General features: G+C 40.4%; 1 long non-coding RNA gene across 5 annotated transcripts in view; it reads left to right on the plus strand.

Moving 5' to 3' along the window:
* The window catches only part of LOC123022002, a 59,696-nt gene extending 43,870 nt beyond the window's left edge, over positions 1 to 15,826 (plus strand). For 3 of the 5 annotated variants that reach the window (XR_006414451.1, XR_006414452.1, XR_006414455.1), the window contains 2 exons: positions 3,374 to 3,571; positions 11,383 to 12,560. This is a non-coding gene — a long non-coding RNA (uncharacterized LOC123022002). Of the gene's footprint in view, positions 1 to 3,373; positions 3,572 to 11,382; positions 12,561 to 13,634; positions 14,374 to 14,814 lie in introns of those variants that run through there. The other 2 variants (XR_006414454.1, XR_006414453.1) reach the window with 2 other exon arrangements.
* Positions 15,827 to 22,055: the final 6,229 nt, after the last annotated feature.

Here is a 22,055-nt window from a genome sequence, read left to right on the forward strand (position 1 = left end):
TCCACTGCATCTCCTAGCTCATCCCTGTTAGGTGTACAGGCTGAGGTTAGGTAGCTCTTTAAGGCTCTCCAGACTTGTATGAAGCCATTGCACAGGTCAGGGACATGCTCTGTCTGGGATGAACTATCAAGCTTGCTTGTTCTCCCTTAGAAAACTAGAGCAGAAGGGCCCATGGGTGCACATCTGTGGACCTAGCATGGTATTTTGGACTGATGGGAGGAGTTTGCCACCCTGCAGGCAGCTTGCTGGTTTGCTGCTGCTCAGTGGTTGGGCAGATGTGGCATGCATGGGAGCACCTCCTTCCCACACTGTCAGCAAAGCTTGCACATGATCCCTAACAGGCATCAAGGCTGCACCTGCAAGGAAACACTCCTGGCTTGCTGAAGCATAAGGGTTTGTGTCCAGATTGCTTGCCTGCATTAAGTGGATGTGTGAGATTAAGCAAGTTCATACGAAGGTTAATAGATAAGTAAGGATTGGCTGCTGAAGGCCCTCATCTTTCTGCTTTTAAGAGGGAAATTTAGACAGGATGGGTACACTTACCGGATTTTGGACCACAATATATTTTTGCAGATCTGTGGAAGTGCCTTCTAGATTTTATTCTGAGCACGTAGCAGGGTGAGTAACTAAGCAGAAACTTGTCAGTCACTGAAGGTGCACACATGTAGGCACTTTTAGCGGGGTTAAAGTTATTGAGCATCCCATGGCACTTTTCCAGTCATAGGTCATGACCAGTAGAGAGCTAAGGATTGCCCTTGAGGCTAACACACCACACTTTCTTGGAGTTTTGCAGTCCAAGCAAGTCCTTGCAGCACCAAAGTAGGTTATCCTTCCAGGTGGTGATCTCATAGACATCACTCAACTGCAATCAGATTTCTTGCCCACTACACCACCGAGCTAGTTGCCTGCATAGATCAGAGGCCTGCCCAGCTTCATTGTCTACAGATCTGCCAAAAAGATGTGGTCTAAATTGATGCAACACCTTTGAGTTCCATCTCTTCATTTCTGCCCACCTCCATTTACTTACAACTATATGTGTGCATGTGTGTGTGTGTCCAGATAGAAGAATATAATTATTAGTATTAGAATTAGTGTTAGCAGTAGTATTTATTAGTACTAGTATATTTATTAGTGTTATTTCTATACTGTTCAATACCCAAAAGCTACAAATTGCAAACCACACATGCAAAATAATGATAATAAAAGTAATATAAACATTTCAGCATAGAAGCTTTAAAATTATTTAAAGCAGCTAAAAACAGCTGTAATAATATGCGGTTCTGATGAAAACAAGTGGCATTCATGCGTGCCCATCTTGATTCAATAAATGCCTTGAAGCCGAAGACAGAACAATGGACAGAACAAAGAGAATGTTGGTGCTGGAGCGACTTCAAGGAGATAGAAGCCCTGTGCAAGTGTCGGCCCCCGATTGTGTGGGGGAAAAGTGTACAGGGGATGTGGGGTGCCCTTAAACTGCACCCCCACTTCTCTGCATGTGCAGCTATCAGACTGCTGAACATGCTGATGGGGATGCCAGGATCAAGCCCCAGATAAGGCTGTCTGTATTGCTGTTTTTATCGCTTTTATTTGCATGTGTACTGTTTCCTCTGCATTTTATTGCTTTTTTAAAAACACCATATAAGTTTTTATTACATGTTTTATTATTGTAGTCCTGCCTTGGGTGGACTTCTGCCCTGAAAGGCAGTCAAGCAATATGCTAAATAAAAAAGTAAATAAACCAACTGGCAAGGTTTGCAATTGTGGCAGCACGCGGAGGTCTAACCGGGAGATGAGGAGATCAGACCAGTGGACTGAGGTTTGCATCCACGCCCATCCCCGCTCCACATATTTTGTCCCACATATCACTCAGCCAGCACCAGAGAGGCTGATGGAGACACTGGTGGGTTTGGAACCACATGCTGCATGTGCCTGTGTGATTTGCCCACCTGCAATCTAATGTGGCATATTCTGATCCCAAGCTGTACTGCAGAATATGTCTGGATGCATCACTTGCCTTTGAAACATGCCACTAGACTCCTCAGAATGGAGATCAAATTCTGAAGCCACCAAAGGGGAGGTGGGGACCCACACCGCTCGCAGGCTCTGAACCACACAGTGTCCCGAGTCGGGCTGTGAGTGATACCTTCACGATGCGTTTCAGTCAAGTGCTAAGTGTCTTTCAGGCTGCACTTTGTATTTATCTGGCTTCCTGCATGTGTCATTGGCAGGCACCCACAGTCTGTGTCATTAAGCAAATTCATTTAAATTTTGCAATCTCTGAAATAAATTGCAAAGTGCTAACGCGCTTTAACTTTCAGGCCCGGATGAGGGCTTTAATTTGCTATGTCTTGATAAAGCGCTGTGTGCAGCCATCTAAAAGTCAGCAGCGGGAGGTTAATGGCGGTGAACTAAAATAAAACTAAATGTCACTACGTCTTCCTTTTCTGTAAAACCTCCTAAATGGATAAGACATATCCAGAAAGCTGTAAAATGTGACCTTTGCTTACAAGAGAAAGGTCAGGCCTGTGCTAACAAATTGTAATAGGTTAGTCATAAATGATCATATCAGCAGCTGAAATATGGTACCTTACATATGTTAAATATTGTTCTAGCAAGTTTTTGCAGTCTCTCTTTTGCATTATGCAAAACACCCTGGTGTAGCCAAGCAATAATAATCAAGGAAACACAAATCTTTCGAAGCACAAGTGAACAACATCAGAACCATAACACAGCAGAAACCTGTGAAAGCAGGCAAGTGCAATCCCATACAACTTTAGATAGAGAGAAAGTCCTACATCTCCCAACATGCCCAGGACTTTGCGAATGCAGGACTTTAAATTCTCCTTCCTTACATGGGACTGCACCCAAAGACTTTTGTGTAATTGCCACTTTCCAAATGTTTTTGGTTCAACGTCCATTAGGGACTGTTTCCACTTGTTCCGAAGCAAGCTTTTGTCAAGCAAAATTTTCGCGTTTATGGTGTTCCTTTTGAATCTCATTCTGTTGTTTTCAGCCCGGTGTTCAAGTTTATCAGGATCACTCTGGATCTTCATTCTGTCTTCCAGGGTGTTTGCAGTTCCACCCAGTGTTGTATCATCTGCAAATATGATTATCTTTCCTTGTGCTTCCTCATCTAAATCATTAATAAAGATGTTGAAAAGCACTGGGCTCAGGCCTTGGACCCTGTGGCACCCCACTAGTTACCTCCATCCAATTTGAGAAGGTGCCATTGATGAGCACTCTTTGTCTCTGATTAAGCAAATATATGCATATATGTAATATTCATATAAATCATAATATACTGATTTAGCTAATGTATGCATAAATGTATTAACTGTTGGTTGTGTGTCACTTTTTCCACACTGGCTCAAAGCACATGAACAACTGGATGACAAGTGGACCTTTCATGACCTGCCCAGCTTGGAGGCAATTCAAGGGGTCTCTTCACTGCTCCAGCTGGTCAGCACTACCCTGGTCAGCACTACTTCACTGCTCCCTGCTGGTCAGCACTACCCCAGGGACCAAGTGCTTCTCCCTTCCTTAATCTTTCTGCAACAGCTTGCAATGAGAGGTAAGAGACGTAGCGACCCTTCACCCTCCAGGTGTGCTGATGTACTAGCCGGCAGAGCCAGTCTAGTTAGCTGTGCTCTGAAACTGCCAGCCATGATATGACCAGAATAGGTTCAGCTAATTAGTCATATCTGAAACATTCATGAAGTCAATTACCGTGGAGGATGCATGCAAAGATATTTTGGAGCATTTCAAAATAATGTCTACACATATTCCAAATTGGTAACATTGTTGCTCAGGAAAGATGACTGGGGGCAGCACTGAAAGGAAAAAAGGCCAGAGGGAGGATGGAAGAAAAACACACACTCCACACTTCCTGGCTGGTTTTCCATCCTTATATCATAGTGCTCAACATGCAGTCATTCACATCGCCACCCTTCCCAAAATGAAGGGGTTCGTAACTCCATTCCTAGGTGACCGCTGAAGAAAAAGATTCTCCCACCAATTCCTGAATGCTGCTAATATTTTCTGTTGCTTCATTTGTGTCAATTTAGGATCTCTATCAAGATTTACCTAAAGCTAACCCCAAAGCCCATTTTAAAATACCCTTTAATGCAAAATACCCTGGGCATTTTAAGAGGATATAAGAAGGTTTCGGTGAAAGTTGTGGCATTTCTTGTCCAGGCAGAGAACATCCGAGAGATCCTTGTCCTATTATTCAGTGTTTAGGTGTAGGTACTTTTCACTCCAGCCTTGTGCTTCCTGGTATCTGCCAGACCTTTGCACTACAACTCCTATTATGCTCAGGCCAAGCTTGCATAAATAGATATCATGGAGGTCACAGGCAAAGACATCTAAATGGCACCAGGTTAGGGAAGTCTGCTTTACTGATATGACATATACTCACTGTAGGACATTTAATTCTATTTAGCTATTTCAGTCATAATAATAAATTGGCATGTCAGACATGACTCTGCACAAACAAACCCCCAACTCCCAACTGTCCAACCATCAGTAGGGAATGTATTTGCATACAGGAAATCTACTGTCTCCACCATTTTCTAAGGGTTTCACGATGTGGCAGACTAAAATATTTGCTGCCTTTCAATGACCTATGTGAAGTTCTCTGCATGTATATTCATCATCACATATTAAAAGGAAATCCATAGCCATACATTTGATCCCTTTTTTATTTCTCTGGCCAATATCCCCTTGTTTATTGAATGCCATTTGTTTGCCTTTATATAAAATAAAACCTGTAACTGTTTTATTGCATCCAAATCATCACTTTGTATGTCTTTGATTTGGGTTGTTATCATGTAATTAAAGCCAGCTGAGAACTTAGTGTAAGCTGAAATATGCCCCTCTGCAAGATGAACTACTTTGCTAAAACAATTCATGTTAGACATTTGCTGTTGGGATGAGAATTCAGAAAGTAACATGAGTGTGGCAGGAAAGCTATTGTATTGTGTCAAGCAAGATCCATTCCTATGCTTTTGTAGACCACAGGGTATATTTTTCCATTGCTGCTTTAATCTTCTGTTAACACATTATTCTACCTCTACTGGCTTGACAATGAATGCCAAACTTAACAGGATGATTCTATGCAGAGTATCCATTCCACAGATTCCAATGGATATATGCTATCTAAGTGTACAAACGTCACAACTGCAAAACGCCACAGAGAATCACACTGCACAACTGCTACCGATTATTTTCACCTATATGAAAATTCACTCAGAGATCTGTAGAGCTTACAAGTTTGGGGGTGGGGAAAACGGTAACATTGCTATTTTTGCTGGTTCCTTGCAATCATCCTGATATTTCACCATAAATTTTAATGCTAATGAAATGTGGATCACTGTCTTATCAAAATTCAAAATTTATCCTTCAAAAAACAGGGTAGTTATTCCCTGAAATTAGCTGAATTTTTGTCTATGCTTATATGATTGCAGCATTTTTATCACAGTCCCGCCAAGGAAATTGCTGAGCTGCTGTGTAGAGTTCATGGTGTCTGCGTTGAGGTATAATGTGCCTAACCTAATTTGAATTACTTACGTTTATCATTGCATATAGTGAATATCATTGCATATAATATGGGCAATGTACTTTGCTGATGTTACAATGCATCAATGGACCATCTCAGGCTGAAGACGAAACTTGAACTTTTCTGCTACCTGAATCTTAAAACTACCTTGATTTAAAAACCTGGCAAGGGTCAAACTATCCCCTACCAGTTTTTAAAATCAAGGTAGTTTTAAAAGCTTTCTTAATAGCTATTAATAGGTGCAAGACACCTATTAACCTAACCTGCCATGTTGAGAAGAAAAGTTACGGATCTCCTACATCACATGAATTCTGCCTCTAAAACTCAGCCCCTGTCAAGTTGATGGTAATAAATGAAAGCAAGCCAATGGCAATCTGTCACAGAGACTAGGAGAAAAAAGGGATGGCCTTATTTCTCAAACTGATGAAAAGTTTTGACAGGATTCAAGCACGCTACTGTGGACATGTTTTGGCCTACTGCTGTTTTAAAACTGCCTTACTAATCTGGCTGCTTTCCTTAGTGTTTCAAACTCTGTTGACATGTTATAGTAGGATACAGGCTAAGAGCTCAGTGGTGTACATATTTTGCTGAAGAAAAGTCCTACATCTCTGAACTTTCCTCAGTTGGCCATGCTGGGGGGGGGGGGAATACTGAGGTTTGTAGAACTTTTCTCCAACTATACCTGCATAGAACTGCACCCTCAATTGCTGTTTCTCATCCCTGAGTTTCAAGACCTTCTGTGAGCAAAAGACTTCCTTGACAAATGACTTCTGGGCCAAACCAATGATGACCCAATTTGAGTTTGGAAACTCCAGCTTTAAAATAAGAATTAAATCTTTCAGTTTCATTTTCTCATACATTATTATTGAAGAAACAGTGACAATTGCAAATTCATTCCATCCTGTATATGAATAAATGTGTGGTTGTTGATACATTCTTATAAAAAAATGAACTAAAATGATTTTTTTAATGATGTGAATGAGTCAAAGTCAACAAGGGCTATTCCCAGCATGGGAGAAACCATGTTGTAGCTGACTGATTTGATGCCAAGGCTTGCCAGAGATAAAATGCCAAAGCTTACTCCAGCTAGTGCTAAAATGATTGTATATACAGGGATCCAAACCTGTACTTTTAAGAGCAAAGAGCTTACAGTCCTGGGCCTGGATGGAAGAATTTGTCAAGTCTGTGTGCCTGCCCTTCCGCCTCCACTCCATATTCTTCATCTAGAATATAGGAAAAAAGTGAATTTCAATCAATTCTTTTCAGAAACAACCTGAAATGAAGTTCCCACCTATCCCTATAAAATACGAACCCAGAAATTGAATTCATAGCAGATTGATCATTAAGAAAATACATTTTCTACAACTTAAAAGGCAGGACTGAAATCCAGATCCCCACCCAAAATCCATAGTGTAAACTCAGCTTCTAGCGGTGTGAAATCATTTGCAAGGTGAGAATGGGACTATTGCATTGCAGAAGCTCTTAGACCCATGCCTGAAATAAAGGGAAGGTTGGATTACTGTGTTTTCGGAATGAGTAACTTCTGCATGTGTTCATTCCTGAATTCATTTTGGCCCCACTTCCAGATTAAAGCATGATTTTTCTGGCACATCCATTCATATTTAAGTATTCATTTAAATCAGTGTACTACTAAACACAGATTGCAAAATACCTTCTTTCTAAAACATACTCATACACAGGTATTTACAAATGTATTTCAAATACATCTTAGAGGAAAAACCTGTATTGTAACATTCGGAGCCCCCTTGTGGTGTCGTGGTTAAGAGTGCTGGACTGAGACTCAAGAGATCTTGCTTGTATTCGTCATTCACTGATCAGTTTTGGGCCAGTCTGCCTCTCCATCTCACCTACTTCACAGGGTTCTTGAAATGGAAAGAACTTTGAAGTCCACCTGGGTTCTGTGCAAGTGGAAGAAAGGGAAGATATAAACACAATGTATTGATGAGAAAATCGTAATGATAATGACACACCGATCTATATGTAAGTCTGGATATTTTGCACTGGGACTTTCCTCTAGTACAGGCCTGTGTTCCGTGACTAAATATCACCCTTGTATCCTGATCCCAATGGAAAACACCAAATTGAGCAAGGGGAGAATAAAAATCATCTTCTTGATGCTGGATTGAGAGCATATAGATGCATAGGTTCTATGATAGCACAGATATTATAAATCACTTAGGCAACCAAAGGAAATTTCCCTTTACTTCAGTCTCCTGCAAGCAGGTACTTCTATTTCTAGCATTCCCGACCACTGACCATGCTTGCTGGTTCTACTGGGAACTGAAACAACAGACATTAGGAAGGTTCCAGACTGGGGAACGTTACCTTGCTGGATCTTTGGACCTCTATCCTGGGCTCTCTCTGTTTCCAGTGCCTGAAGCCCTAAAAGCCAGCGAGAGAAAGGTGGTCCTAAAAAACTCTCACTGAGGAAGAGCTGTTGCGATGAAAAAGCATTTAGCACACCACATGCTGTTTCCTTTACCTTTCCCCTGATGATTTGGAGTAAAGAGTGGAAGCAATTCAATCTTCTGTTGTCTGCTGTCAGATTTAGCTAGAATAGATTGGAATAATTGTGCTCCCTCTTCAAACTCAGCATTTCTTTCTACCCTTGGAGCATTCCAGAGGATGTTGAAATTGTGGCACCCTATGAAAATCATAATGAGAACTTCACCATGTGGAAGCTTGAACATAGGAAAATCAGGATGAAAGCTGAGTTTCCGTAGAATCTAATGAAGTGCCAAGTGATGGTCAATCTATCCCCATTTATTAATACAGAACACAGAGTTAAGGAGTAAACAGCAATTCGCACACATGGGCCATGTCAACTCTTCATGCACCAAAGTGGTACCATTTTTCTGAGGCAAGTTAGTGAGTGTGAATGAACAAACACACTAAAGCCTTAAAAACAATCCTTCCAGCAGTGTGTGTGCATGTTGCCTAATGCCTTTCTCTTGACAAAACACACTTAATCTTTCCCAAAATGAATTTGCCGTGGACAAAATAATTTGCTGTAGACAAGATTGAAATGTCATAAACAAAAATATTGCTGTCCTTTTGAAGTCGTTTCAATACGGTATGTGATCAGCTTAATTATCTTAGGATTTACTGTGCCTTAGTCCTGCCACAAAAATCTGTTTAAACAGGGTAAGCATCACTGATCAACTTAAACCACACATCCATCTCTTGCAAAATTGATGGCCCAGCATTCAACTAAAAGATGATACTGCTAAATCACGGCAGCTTCTTATGCTTAATGCACAATGCCTAACAGAAATGAAAAGAATAAAAGCCAAATTTTATTCATACATTCTGATGGTACAGCATCTATATTAGGGGAAAAAAACTAGCTGGAGTAAAGCTCTATCCCACTTTCACAGGACCAAGAAAGAGAGCTCTGGATAGAGTTCTGCAGCTAACGAGGTAAGACTGTGCATGTAAGAGCCACTTTGATTTTTAGTGGCTGGAGTCACTGGCCTTAAGGACAAATGCTAGTTCTACTGACATGGGGTGCCTCCCTCCATCCCTTTATCTTTTTCCAAGCTAAGCTCATTTCAGTGGGAACAAATAATTGTGGTACTTGAGGGTGCCCTCACGGAACAGCTCCCACTTTCAGGAATCATGTAGCTTCCATCATACAGGTTCTGCCCACACGGACCCATGCCATCTGTTAAAATCATGGCCATCATCCGCATACACTTCCAATGAATCTCCATGTCATGGGCTGCCCCCTGAATGGAAAAGATACCAAGCCTAACCAGGTTCCTCATTCCCATTTCTCATGAACTTCTCCACTGCCACCAAGTAGAATGCTTTATTTTCCCAGGTGCCTCCACCAGAAAGCCTCAATCTTGTGGGTTTCTTGTTTAGGTAGTGTGCCATTTGACTTTTAGGGAAGGTGTGTGTAAAGACCTTTTTATTTAAACATCATTTTAATTGTTAAAATATATGATCTGGCCAGGGCAACTTCCTCTTCCTTCTCTTTCCTCCTCCTATATTCTTTATTTACTTATTTTATACTGTTAATTTTAATTTTATATTATTGTATCTCAGTGTATTTTTTGTATTTCTGTATTTATTGGTAATTTATTATGTTCTATTGTATTTCAATGTATCTTATTGTGTTGTAAGCCGCCCCGAGGCTTCGGCAAGGGGCGGCATAGAAATGTTATAATAATAATAATAATAATAATAATAATAATAATAATAATAATAGCCCAACAAGAGACAGTTGTAAAGAACAACCATTCTTTACTTTTTAGAAAGTATTACTATTAGGAAAAATAGATTTTAAAGTCTGAATGTTTACAACATTCACATACAAAACAAAACCATAAGAAAAAGAGAGTAAGAAAATAACCACAGTAGATACATCCAGCCAATTTCCAATGATACAATTGTCAGTATCCCCTGTTAGACCCATAAAAATGAATGGGCTCACTGCCATAAGTCCCATTTATTTCAACAGTCTACTATAAGCAGTACTAGCAGTCATCCCTGTATTTGAAGCTTTTCCCAGTAATACATTACTATCAGAGTTTTCACATTTTCCAAGCAATCAGATTTCTGTTTTCCTTTTGTTTCATCTCTTTTCAATTTTTACCTTCCCAACCTTTCTCCCTGTCCCAGTCTTCCTCTACATTCTAAACATTCCTATTTAAGCCTCAATATTGTATAAGTTTTATGATGCTCTTGTAATGCTTAACCAATCAGAAAGGGTCACACTTTCCTAAATCGCCTTGCTGAGCCAACTATGAATATTATCTCCAGAAAATTCTAAGAAACTGGTTACAAAGTCCAAGTTTTGTGGAAAAAATGAGAGCTACCTTTCCTTCAGACCTCTTGGAACCAGGGAATTTATCCTTTTTCAGCTGCTTCCGGTTAATCATCTGCTGATCCTCATCAGTGGCTCCTGAACTTAGTGACACTTTTAACCAAACTTTTAACTTTTTGGACTTTACGCTGAGGATGAAATTTAACCTCATAAGACCCAAATCAGACTAAATACAAATGAGCAGACCATTCTGTTCCTTCATTCTAATGCCATATACATGCGCACCACCAAATCTCCAACAAATCCATGTGCATTTGATTTGGATGGGTAGGCAAATTGAAGAAGCGCCAAAAGTGCTAGAGGGCAAAACATCCACTGCTCGCTGGCTTAACAACATTCTGGAAGAGCAGACCAAACATTGAACGAGGACTTAAAACACAGTGCAGTGTGTGTGTCTGCACATGTGTTGAGGAGAGATAACCATAACCATTTCAGTTGCAGCAACAAGGTTCAGATGTATTACCATCACAAACGTAGATATTCCAACATTAAGAGTAACATTCATTGAAAGTGTAATTAAATGACTGTGCTGCTGTGGGGACCAGAACTAAAAAGCCGAGAGAACCCTCCAGTTTACAAACAGCAAATCTAAAAAGAATGTTGTGATATGTGATGGGTCAGTTTTCATTCTTTTTATCTCATTAGGGGCTCTTTCAATCAATGATTTCTGAGCTTCAGAGGAGTCTTTGGCTGTAATAACGCAGGATCTGTGTCATATTGATAGCCAAAGGAATCGTTTTGATGGTTGCTGAAGGTTGCTGAAACTTCCATCTCCAAAGAATAGTGAAAACAAGGCAGCATAGTGGGCAGAAAATTAAAGATCATGTGAGGGAGGTGCACGTTTTGTAAAAATTGAACGTGTCTAACAGAAATTAAATTTGTTTTATTCCCTTGATGAAAAACCTGTCTTCTTGCTAAGGTTGAAGCCAGCATGAGTGAAGTAATATTGGCACTTTGAATATTTTCCCCCCAGGATATCTGGTGATTACTACATTGTGGACTGTAATACAACTTGGATAACAAGATGTGCTGAGTCAGCCTTGGGACAAAAGTGGAAAAATGTGGCCCGTGAAAGATTGGCAGTTGGCAGATTGATGGGGAATGGTCCTGACTTTGGTGCTTCTCCTGAGTGGACTTGAACTGAAGCACAAAGTGGAAGATAGGTATGAGATGCCAAGGTAGCTTAGGAGTCCCACAGTATGCATGCAATCAACCAATCATCAGAGAATCTGAATTTATGGCTAGCTAGCGGTCTTGGACTTAATGAAAACTTCACTGTCCATTTCCTTTAATTTTATTTGAACAAGGGGATGACGTTACTCTTTGGCCAGTTAACTCACTGGGATTTTACTGAAATTAATTTGGCAAGTAAAATAAATAATCTGTAAAATAAATATACTGTTAAAGGAGTAAGCACAACAGCATGAGACTAGTCATGAAGGCAAATATTTGGAATTCCATAAATACTTAAAAGATGCATATGCGCGCACACCTGACACCTGAATGCCATCGATGACCACAACAAAGTTACCAGGCAAAGCTGGGAGCAAGTTCCCAGATATCAGAGGTATCAGAACTGAGGTATCAGAATTGAAAATCACCAATTTCTGCTTGGTTCCATCTCCTCTCTCATAGTGGGGATTTTCAAAAAAGCCTTCAGTAGGTTTCACAAATCTGAAACCCCAAGCTTCCAAAGGCTTCCCCCCACCCAAATTAGACCTTATGCCCAAATCAACTTGTGAATTTTGTTTTCATTAATTTTTTCTGGAAAATGCGTGTGCATTTTTGGCCGTATTTTTCATATCATGCAGTCATTATATGCATTGTTGAAATGAATGTATCCTTTGTCCATGCCCTTTTTTTCAAATGAATGTTCCCATTGGGTGCATACTGTTTTGCTTTTGTCACACAAATCACACCAGAATGCACAATCAGCTCTAGAAGGTGCAAACTGGGTAATTTATGACCAAAACCAAACCAAAATAAATTTCTCATGCAAACTTACAGGCTGGTATTTAATGTGTTTCTTCACTGAAACATTTCTACAAGAACTTTCAATATAAAATTGCAAAGCCTGTTCACGACAACGAAGAGCGGAACCTTATGTACGTCTGTTCAGAAGGAAGCCTGATTGTAATAACATGGTCTCCTAGAAAAGCGTGCATAGAATTACAGCGTAATATATAACCATAATCACATCACAAGAAAACAGTAGAACATGCAAACAGTTAAAAGTATCAGTCCTACCAATACCATTTATGGAGGACACAATCCTATGAATATCCAGGTACAAAAAAGTCCCACAAGGCCCAGCATTCCTGAGGTGACTGAGCCCGTAAAGAATTAGAAGTCACATTATTATTTATTTTGAGCAGCCACACAGGCTTTTTGTTTAGACGTTTGGCCTGCAACACTTATTTTCCTCATTGAGATTGCAGTATTAGTAATTCCTTTTCACAAAGTCCCAGCCACTGTGAATTCCTTTCTTCTTTAGTTTATCTAGCTGTTGAACTGAACATAGTATGTCTTGGAGCTTACTGAAGCCAGCTTTTCTGCAATTCAGGCATACATTTCATTGTGCTCATCTTTACCTTACCATAATATCAAAAATACTAGCATTACATGGCCACTTCTTCAAGTTCCTACTGTTTTAACTCAATTTATCTCTTGTTTCATTGGTTCAAACCAGGTCAAGGAATGCCAGTCATTCTTTCCTTCTGCTTTTGGACTAGTTTGTCAGCATCAGCAAAGTGAGAATGTTAGAGATTCTTAGCAGAACCTGTCACATGCAGGTATCAGGGTAGAACTCATCAATATTTACCCATAATTCTTGAAATACCTGTAGTTTGTTCCAGGAAAGTGTTGATGTTTGCTCATGCAATGCTATGCATATTTGGTATGATATAAGTCCCACTAGGTTCAGGAGAGCTTACTTCCTAGAGAGTAGCTTTAAGATAGCAACCCCTCTCTCCCTCTCTCTCCCTCTCTCTCTCTCTCTCTCTCTCTCTCTCTCTCTCTCTCTCTCTCTCTCTCGGCATTGCTGATAATTGTTTAGGATTGTCACCTATCCTAATGGTGGGACAAGTCAGCAGCCAAGCAAATGCTTACAAGAAAATGAAACTTTATAAGGAATTTCCCTTAGTGGATTTGTGATAGTAGCGTGTAAAACTGTAGGTATCCTTCCTTCCTCCACCCCATGTTAAAAAGGCATGCTTCTTTCTGCAGCACTGCATCTTTTTACCTTTCTGACTGCACAGAGCAGATGCTTTGCTCCTGGGTGTTCCATACCTGCTACTTTAGTATGAGACATTTGTTGCTCTGCATGCTGAGGAGCCAGTCAGCTGGAGAGGACTGGCTGGGAAATGGATACATCATGAATAAACATTTGCTTTAAGTTCACATTAGATGACCATCTTCCTTCACTCTTGCACATTAATTCCATACACAATATATTGTATTGAAGCCACATGAAGCCATCCGCCAAGCATCTACTCCAACAGGGAGGCTCCTATTACGATCTGGGACTATTTCCACATTCCTCTGGGCCTTCAAGCTGTCCTCAGTTGTCACAGTCATTGCCTGGATGCCTTCACAAGGACCTTTGACTTCAGCAAGCAAAAGAGACAAGGAGGAAGGGAAGAGAGGAAAGTGCTGTGTGTGTCAGCTCCTTGATTAGTTAATCATACAAGAGGGCACTCAATGAAATGCCAGATATAGAAGGAAGATATCTTTGAGTTCTTCTCTTTGTGTCTGCAACAATATACAAAAAGACAGACCACAAATACAACAAAATGCAATAAAACAAGAATACAAGGAAAATTAACATTGCAACAATTGCAACTGATAATACAACATGATTGTGCCAAAATTCCTTTTGTGTTCTGCATTATTCATGTACATGGAGGCTTTCAGTCCATGGGACAGAGGAACTTTAGACTCATGGCCCAGACCTGGATGGTCCAAGGTCAGTCTGCAGCCCCCCAGGATTCCCCTGGTGACTCATTATGCCAGGTGTGGGTGGTGGGGAGTTTGGCTGAAAAGAATGATGGCAGGTGGCAGTTACTGGTTGTGCAGCTGCAGGTCTCAAATGCTCGATGATTTGTCCTGGGCTCCCTATCTTCCCTAGAAAGGGACAAGTACCAGGGAATTTTGATAAGCAGGTTCATACATAGTATCATACATAGCATTGTACATAGTATCAATGGTAGGGAAATATGACTTGAGAGAAAGATGCTTCATCAGCAAATTTCAAATGTTCAAGAGACACATTCAGATTTGTGGCACACTCAAAACTTGCACAAATGTATTCACACATAATGATACACATTTATCCTCCCTAAAATGCACAGAGCACGCGGACATGCACAATTCCTTGCCATAATGCTTATTTGCCCACTTTTCACAGGGAAAGCAAGCCTGCTGTGGAATCCACTGGGCAGCCTCCAGGAAAAGCAGACTCATTTAAGTCCTTTGTGGATTTTTTTGATACCCCTCGGCAAGAGCGGAGCTGTGAAATGTGTTCTCACTCTGCCTTTATATGCCTCTGTCTGTGAATAAGTCTACTGTACCTGCTTTTCCAGAAGATTCCCCTTCCTGTAGCACTGGCAATTCTGACCCAGCTGAGGAATAATGACGGCTGAATTCCAGTCTGAACAATGATCGTTAAGTCCACTTGTTTCTACATCACCTGCTAAATTTATGTAATCAAGTGAGTTGGTTGTACAGCAGATTCAGTCTTCAGTATTTAATTGGGGGGAAAAAAATCCAAAGACTGCAATCTAAAGTGTGACAGAGAAAATAACACATTATGTTGATTTTTATGGGAAGACAGAAGGGTAGAAACAGCAGATTTTGCAAGAAATAATATGAGTTAGACTCTGATGTTAAGTTCAGCTGTTAACAACTGTAAACGCTGTCTGCATGACAATGAAAACATGAATCTTTCAGAGTAATTGGGAAAATATTTTAATTTTTTTGTTAAGGGTGTCAACCTTGATACCCAGATTATTTCATAATTAAAATGATATAAAGAGCACTCATGTATTTATAGTTACTCGTAGTCCCCACTAAGTTCAATGGGGTTTATCCCTGAGTTAGCACCTAATTCTATACAAGATAAGGCAGAAGAAGGGAGCACAATGCCAAGCATGAGCTACCCAGCAATGCTGGCTGGGCCATGGTGGGAGTTGCAGGCCTCTGTTCTGTCTAAATTGCAATGGGATTGTGCCATTGATGTGCAGAGGAATCTGTATAGAGACAATCAAGCTGTGAATCCTATGAAACTTAGTTCCCCCTTTCTATCTGGTTCATTTCTTCTCAGCCTGGCAAGGTAAGCCTTTGGTAATTACAGAAGCTGCCGGGGTAGGGTGTGGCTCACATCTCTTTGGTGTGTATCTTAATACATGCCAACCTAGTCCAATGCTCTGAACTAAAATGGAAACCAGAATTCAGCTCAACCACTCTTCCCACTCCCTGCTTACTGCCTCTCTTTTCTCCCAGGCTAGCTAGCTAGGCAGCTACCTCTTAGCACACATGGGCAGGCTACGTGGCTCCCTGGTTGACCCACAGACTGCAGTCATGTGCCATTTTCCCATAAATAATTTTCCCTGGAATGAGAGTAGCAGGGGAATTATTCATATTGGTCAATGTGGTCAATGAGGGCACAGAAGTAGTGGGAAGGTGGATATGGTAGACCCACTTCTGGTGTCTGTATTGGCTGCATGATCTCTTCCAGAAGTCTTCTAGGGAAAATATTTAATAACAGGTGGGAGACAACAGCAGAGGGAGAGGGAGAGAGGAGGTTGCATGTGACTTGCTATGGGAGGGGGGATGGCATACAAGTTCCTTCTTTTGTCCCCAAGTTGACCTTGGTCAAAGCCACCTTGAGCAGGCCCTACCTAAAAAGAGGTTTCACACCACAGGTCTCTCATAGCTCAACCCATATTTCCATGTTCAATATCCATGCTGCTTCCTCTTGCTGGGAGATCCTTGTAAGGCCCAGCAGCTAGATGTGGCCATGTCAAGTCATGTTGCCTGGGGTGCACCACAAGGAGGCTAGTCTACATTGCACCCCATGGAATTGGAATCCGCTGTAAAAACTTGAGCAGCAACTAGTCAGAAGAGGCTTTAAAATTGGGGTAGCATGGTGCCAGCAGTAGGCAATTTCAGATCCAGATCTGTTCAATTTAGTGTTTTATCCAGCACAATGCCTTATGGCTTTGATGTCCCAAGGAAAAACTGGACAGATTCAAACTGATCATGGCAGATTCCAATACTGGAAGCATAGATGCTTTTGAACAAATTTAATAAATAAAATAAATGAATGAATTTAGAAATGCCACAACTGATGCATATATTTGGAAAAGTACATATGGAAATAGGTAGATTTCACAGTGTGAAAGCGACATGAGTTGGAATGACCTTTGAGACAGAATTTGGATGACTTTGGTAAGCTGCTTGGCACATTCTTATTTGCAACTGGTCTTATTCATATTTACTCAGAATAAGTCTATTGATTTCGGTATAACTTTCTTCCAAAAGAGCATGCACAATTTTCTGACTTCGGGTTTCTGATTTTTTTCCTTTCCAAAAAAATAAAAAATAAAAAAACAGTGGCACTGAGCATAATTCCTAGTTCCCCATTTGATTCTTCCTTGAATGTTGTTCAGTATCAAAGAAGCACATTGAAAGGTATGACTAGGAGAGGGACATTTAGTGTGAATATTCAAGAAAGAATGGAAACTTTCATTAAAGGTTGAAATAATTACCTGCAGCTTCATGGATAAATGCATATTTCTATTATTATATCTGATCATGCATAACATTTTGACTCCATAGTTAAGATGTCTCTATCCGAATAGACTGGGCCAGTTTGATTCTAACAGTTACATTTATTGGTTCGGTCATAAAGCACAGACAATAAAAAGGGGGTAGAATAGTCTTGAAATTCAATTGCTGTTAAACAGGCAAACGAGTAATGGGGGATTAAAGGAACAATAAAATGCAAGGGGCCCAAAGTCATTACAATGTGTCTTTTAAGCCAAACCATTTGGTGATTACAAAGCATATTACAAAGGTGGAAAATCATTACATGCACATGTAGAACAGAAGTTATTCATGTTTAAAACTCTAGTCAGATGCAATAACCTGACAACGAGGATCACTCTGAGAAATGAGGGACATTTCTTGGTGCTGGGTGTTCTTTGTACTGACATCTCACTCCATCACCACAGCCTGTATAGCTAGTTTTAAAGAGTAAAATCTAAATAGCAGAATGGCATCCATTTAAGTTATAGAAAGTGCTGTAAAAGTGTTCTAAAACTCAAGTACAGTATGATATCTCAATAGGAATGTCAGCAAATCCTCAAAGGATGCAAAAGAGCTCAAATTTCTAAGAATCTTACCCTTATATTGCTTCCAAGGGGTCCAAAGGGAGGGAGGCAGGTAGCTACCTGGAGGAGGGCCTTCTTGGCTATGGTACCCCAGCTGTGGAATGAGCTCTTCAAAGACCTTCAAAGTACACCTGACGCCTACTTGGTATTCTTTTCAGTGCCAAGTGAAGACCTTTTTATTCTCTCAGCATTTGTTTCATATATTCAATTTTATTCTGTATCACTGCTATGCTTCTGTGATGAATACTACCAATTCCAATTGCTATTATGGTTTTATTCTTTTAAATTAATGTGTGTGTATGTTTAACTTTTGTTTAATTTTATTTTTGTTAATTGCCTCAGATCTTGAGCAGTATAAAAATGAAATGAAATAAATACATAAATGATTTTCCAAAATGGACCAGCTTTTCCATGGTTACCTACATTCTGTGGACTTGCAGAAGTATCCTGTAATTTATTTATCCTGTAATTTTATGCAAATATAATCAAATAAAAATATGGGGGAAAGCCTGAACAAAAATGTGCATTTCGCTCATGAGCCTAAAGCATAAGGAGATACGCATTTCAGAGTAATTTGCCAATGTTGAGAGAGGGGTGTTTTCCATTTTTCAGGAACTTGCTTAAGCATGGATTTACATGAAATCTGATTCTGTCAATGAGACAATGATGGAACAGAAGCCACCTGGTAAAGTACAAGCCACAGCAGGAATGAATTTTTGCTGCATCTGTACATCTCACATCTTGGGAAATGTCTGATCCTCCAGATGGGGCTCACTTACAGCTCCCATGAGCCTTTGCTTTGCAGTGCGGCAACATCTGGTTGGCCACACGTTTCCACCTTCTCATGAAGGAGTTGATCTTAAACTTACCATATCAGCTTTAATGCTTCAGGTTTGTCTGTTTCCTTGTTTGTTTGTTTCTGTGACATTTTGGGTGGGTGGGTGGGGTAGGGGTGAGGGTCAGCATGAAAATCTATGCATATTTTGTTCATATTTTTCCAAATGTATACTCATTTTTTGAAACCTACATACTCTTCTGCCCGATTGAAAGCTAGTTTTGCACATTTGTTTTTGAAATGTACACATGTCTGCATGATTAAAATGCATTATGTACTTACTTAAGTGTACTCTTTTTGTACACAGTTTTGAAATAGATTAATGTTGTTGAGTGTACTTTTGGGGGAGGATGAAAGAGTGTATCTTATTGCAAACTCATAAGAGTATGAACTTGGAGCTTGGGTTGTGCCTGAAGCCATGTTTGCTCCCATAGGGGGTGAACATCCTGAAACAAATGTATCGCACATCCTATTTCTGACCTAAGCAAGGACCAAATTAAATGCTTGATGTGAATCTAGTCAGAATTGTTTCCAGCTACAGGAATATATAGGAAACACCTTTGTAAAGCTATGCTTGGAGAAACCAGTCAATTTGAGGAGCTGCAGAGGAAAAGCAATGGGCAAAAAAAGGGAGCTTCTGCTGACTGCTAACCCTTCCCAGAAACTTGCTCCTCGCTGCTCCCACAGAAACCCACATGCCCAGACATGGGTCTGGCACCAAACCTCTGGGAAGACATTCAACATTTCTGGTGGATCCCTGATCATTTAACAAATGACAAGGGGAAAAGGAAGTGGGTGCCCAAGCGCACATACTGAACATCTGTTTTGCAAGACGCTGAAGGGTCAATTGTCCTTCCTGCTCATATAAAGATGGCATGTGTGTAAAGCATAAGCACCCCCCCCCCCGCTTGAACTGAAAGGAAGTAAGCTTTAACAAGGTGTGTACATAGCACCCACCTCAGCTTCCTCAGCTGCTGTCTCCCCTTTCCCTGGCCCAAGGCCCACAAGCCTACATTTGGGAAAAGGGAAGTACTGGCACCAGTGCCAGAGTGGCTAGTACTGTAGGTGCTGTGAAAGCTAGTCCTATGCAGGGGTAGCTACACCCAGGAGCAAGTCCTGCAGACACATGCCAGACCTGACCTCTGCCTGGGCTGCGAGGGCGACGTTGTTTACAGTGGCACAGGATGCTTAATGTGAGAATTGCTCCATTGCAGAACGCATACACAAATAGACAGATTATCTTTCCTATCAGCTATGTGAAATGAGAGGACCTCCTGTTGGGTTGTTCCACATTCAAACAGGAATTTATAAAAAGGGAAAAGCCATGAGCAATTGAGCATTAAAGAGAGAAGAAAAAGCATATAAGAACAGAATGAGTGAAAATAAACTTTGCAATGAAATTTTCTGATTGCCTCTAATGTATTCATTTTCCTTTAATTTTTATTTTGAGCTTTTAAAATATGTTAAATAATATAATGAGAATAATATGACACATACTTAATGTAGCTGTTCTCCGGGAATTAAGTGTTTTGCTGTCAGGCTGTGTGAGGCTTTCATATAAGACAGATCATTGGAGTACCAAATGCTGGAAGATGAAAGAGCACCTATTACCTTCAAAAAAGTAAGTGACATGTTTAAAAAATTATTTCCTTCTGGAAACAATACACTCCTGGGTAAAGAAAGGTAAATTGGCACCACCATGCTGTTTCTGACACAAAAGGAACCTGTCTCTGCTGAATCAATAGTACCTAATTTCTTCCAAAGGATCCTCAGAAGTCAATACAGGCATTCCAATAATAATAATGATAATCTCAATAAAGGCAGACATTTGTGCTTGAGCTGCAACAGTTTCTTTTCACTGTAGTGAGCATAATAAATGAGGACCTCGGGAAAAGCAACAGCAAAATGATTTCCTGAGCTGCTTGAGCAATATCCCTGTTACTTTCCAAACACTCCTGCCTGTGGACTTTTGAGCATTATTCAAACAGCTACTGACTGGCTCAACCATGCACCTGTACATAGATCCCACAGCATTTGCAGTGTACTTGCTTGAATGTGAAGGTTGGCCTTATCCTTTTGCTCCTGGTTATCATCCTCACTTGCAGCAGCTCCACTGTCCCACAGGGTAAACATAATGGGAGGTAATCATACCTGATGGACTTCCAGGAGTCCAAATGCCTTTACTCTTCCGCACTCTGGGAGGGAGGACCTGCGAAATGGAGTGATACAAGAACACTGCATGCAGTCCAGATGTGTAGGAATGGATCTGATTGAACTTCCCAAATTAATACACATTGACTGGAAAGCAGCTATGGTTTGGAATATTCATTTCTGCATTTTGCAGTGCAGTACTCAGAACAAAAGATATGCTGAAAGGACATATTGCAGGAGAAAATGAGTATAAAAGTCAGTATTTTTTAAAGGGAAGTGCATACATGTGTGACTTCGGAAGCAAACGCTGAAAGTGAACAAAACTGACTTATGATTGAACACATGAGGAAATGGCATGAGCAGAAAGCAGATTGACCAAGTAGTCTGGGGAGACCACCAAAAATGGAGTCTCTGGTAGAGGTGTATGGATTGAGAGAAAGCTGGACCACTAGTGATCTGTGGATATTTGGGCATTTCCTCCACCATTAGCTGATCTGAAGATCAGCTGAAGTATAAATTCAGTCTCCATTTCCAACAGACTGTGCACACCATAGAGCGGACTCTAAGAAATCTGGAGACATCCCTGGTCTCTGGTACCTAGTTGCTAACTTCACAGATTATAATGGTAGGAAGCAGATCAGGGCCTCCTCATACGATCTTAAAACCAGAGTAGTATCATTGAATGTGGAGACCAGCCTTCAGACAACCTGGTTCCAATTCATTCATGTTTCCAAAGGTTAAAACTTGAACCTTCACCTGAATCTCAAAGCAAATAAGAAGAAAAGAAACCAGTGGAAAAACACTTTTAGAAATCTGAAATCCCAGGCTCCTGCAAATATTGCTGCTGCTGGACTTAGTACCAGTCGTCCAAGTTGTCTTTAAAGACCATGCCATACAGAGTGTATTACAGTAATGGAATATGGATTTCACCAAAACGTGTGTAACTTGAGGCTTCAGTAACAAGGCATCAGATTTGCAATACAAATACATCTCACAAATGTGCCCATAACACTTGGCTGTCTTACGTAAAGTTTCTCTCCAAAGAGTTATTATGTGGCTCAAAATAGAAATGTGCAACAACTTTGTTCAGCAGACATTTTAAAGCAAACTTAACAAATACAGACAAATGCGAACACAGTTATGCAACTTTTCTGAATGTTTTATTGCAATTTGTAATCATATTTGTACATATGGGAAATTGTGCACAAGAATGTATATATTAGGGAAAGTGTATACAAAAACGTATCATATTGAGGAAAAGAACTTGCA

Source organism: Varanus komodoensis, unplaced genomic scaffold (assembly GCF_004798865.1).
Source record: "Varanus komodoensis strain SLA01 unplaced genomic scaffold, ASM479886v1 scaffold18_3, whole genome shotgun sequence".
NCBI classification, from domain to species: Eukaryota; Metazoa; Chordata; class Lepidosauria; order Squamata; family Varanidae; genus Varanus; species Varanus komodoensis.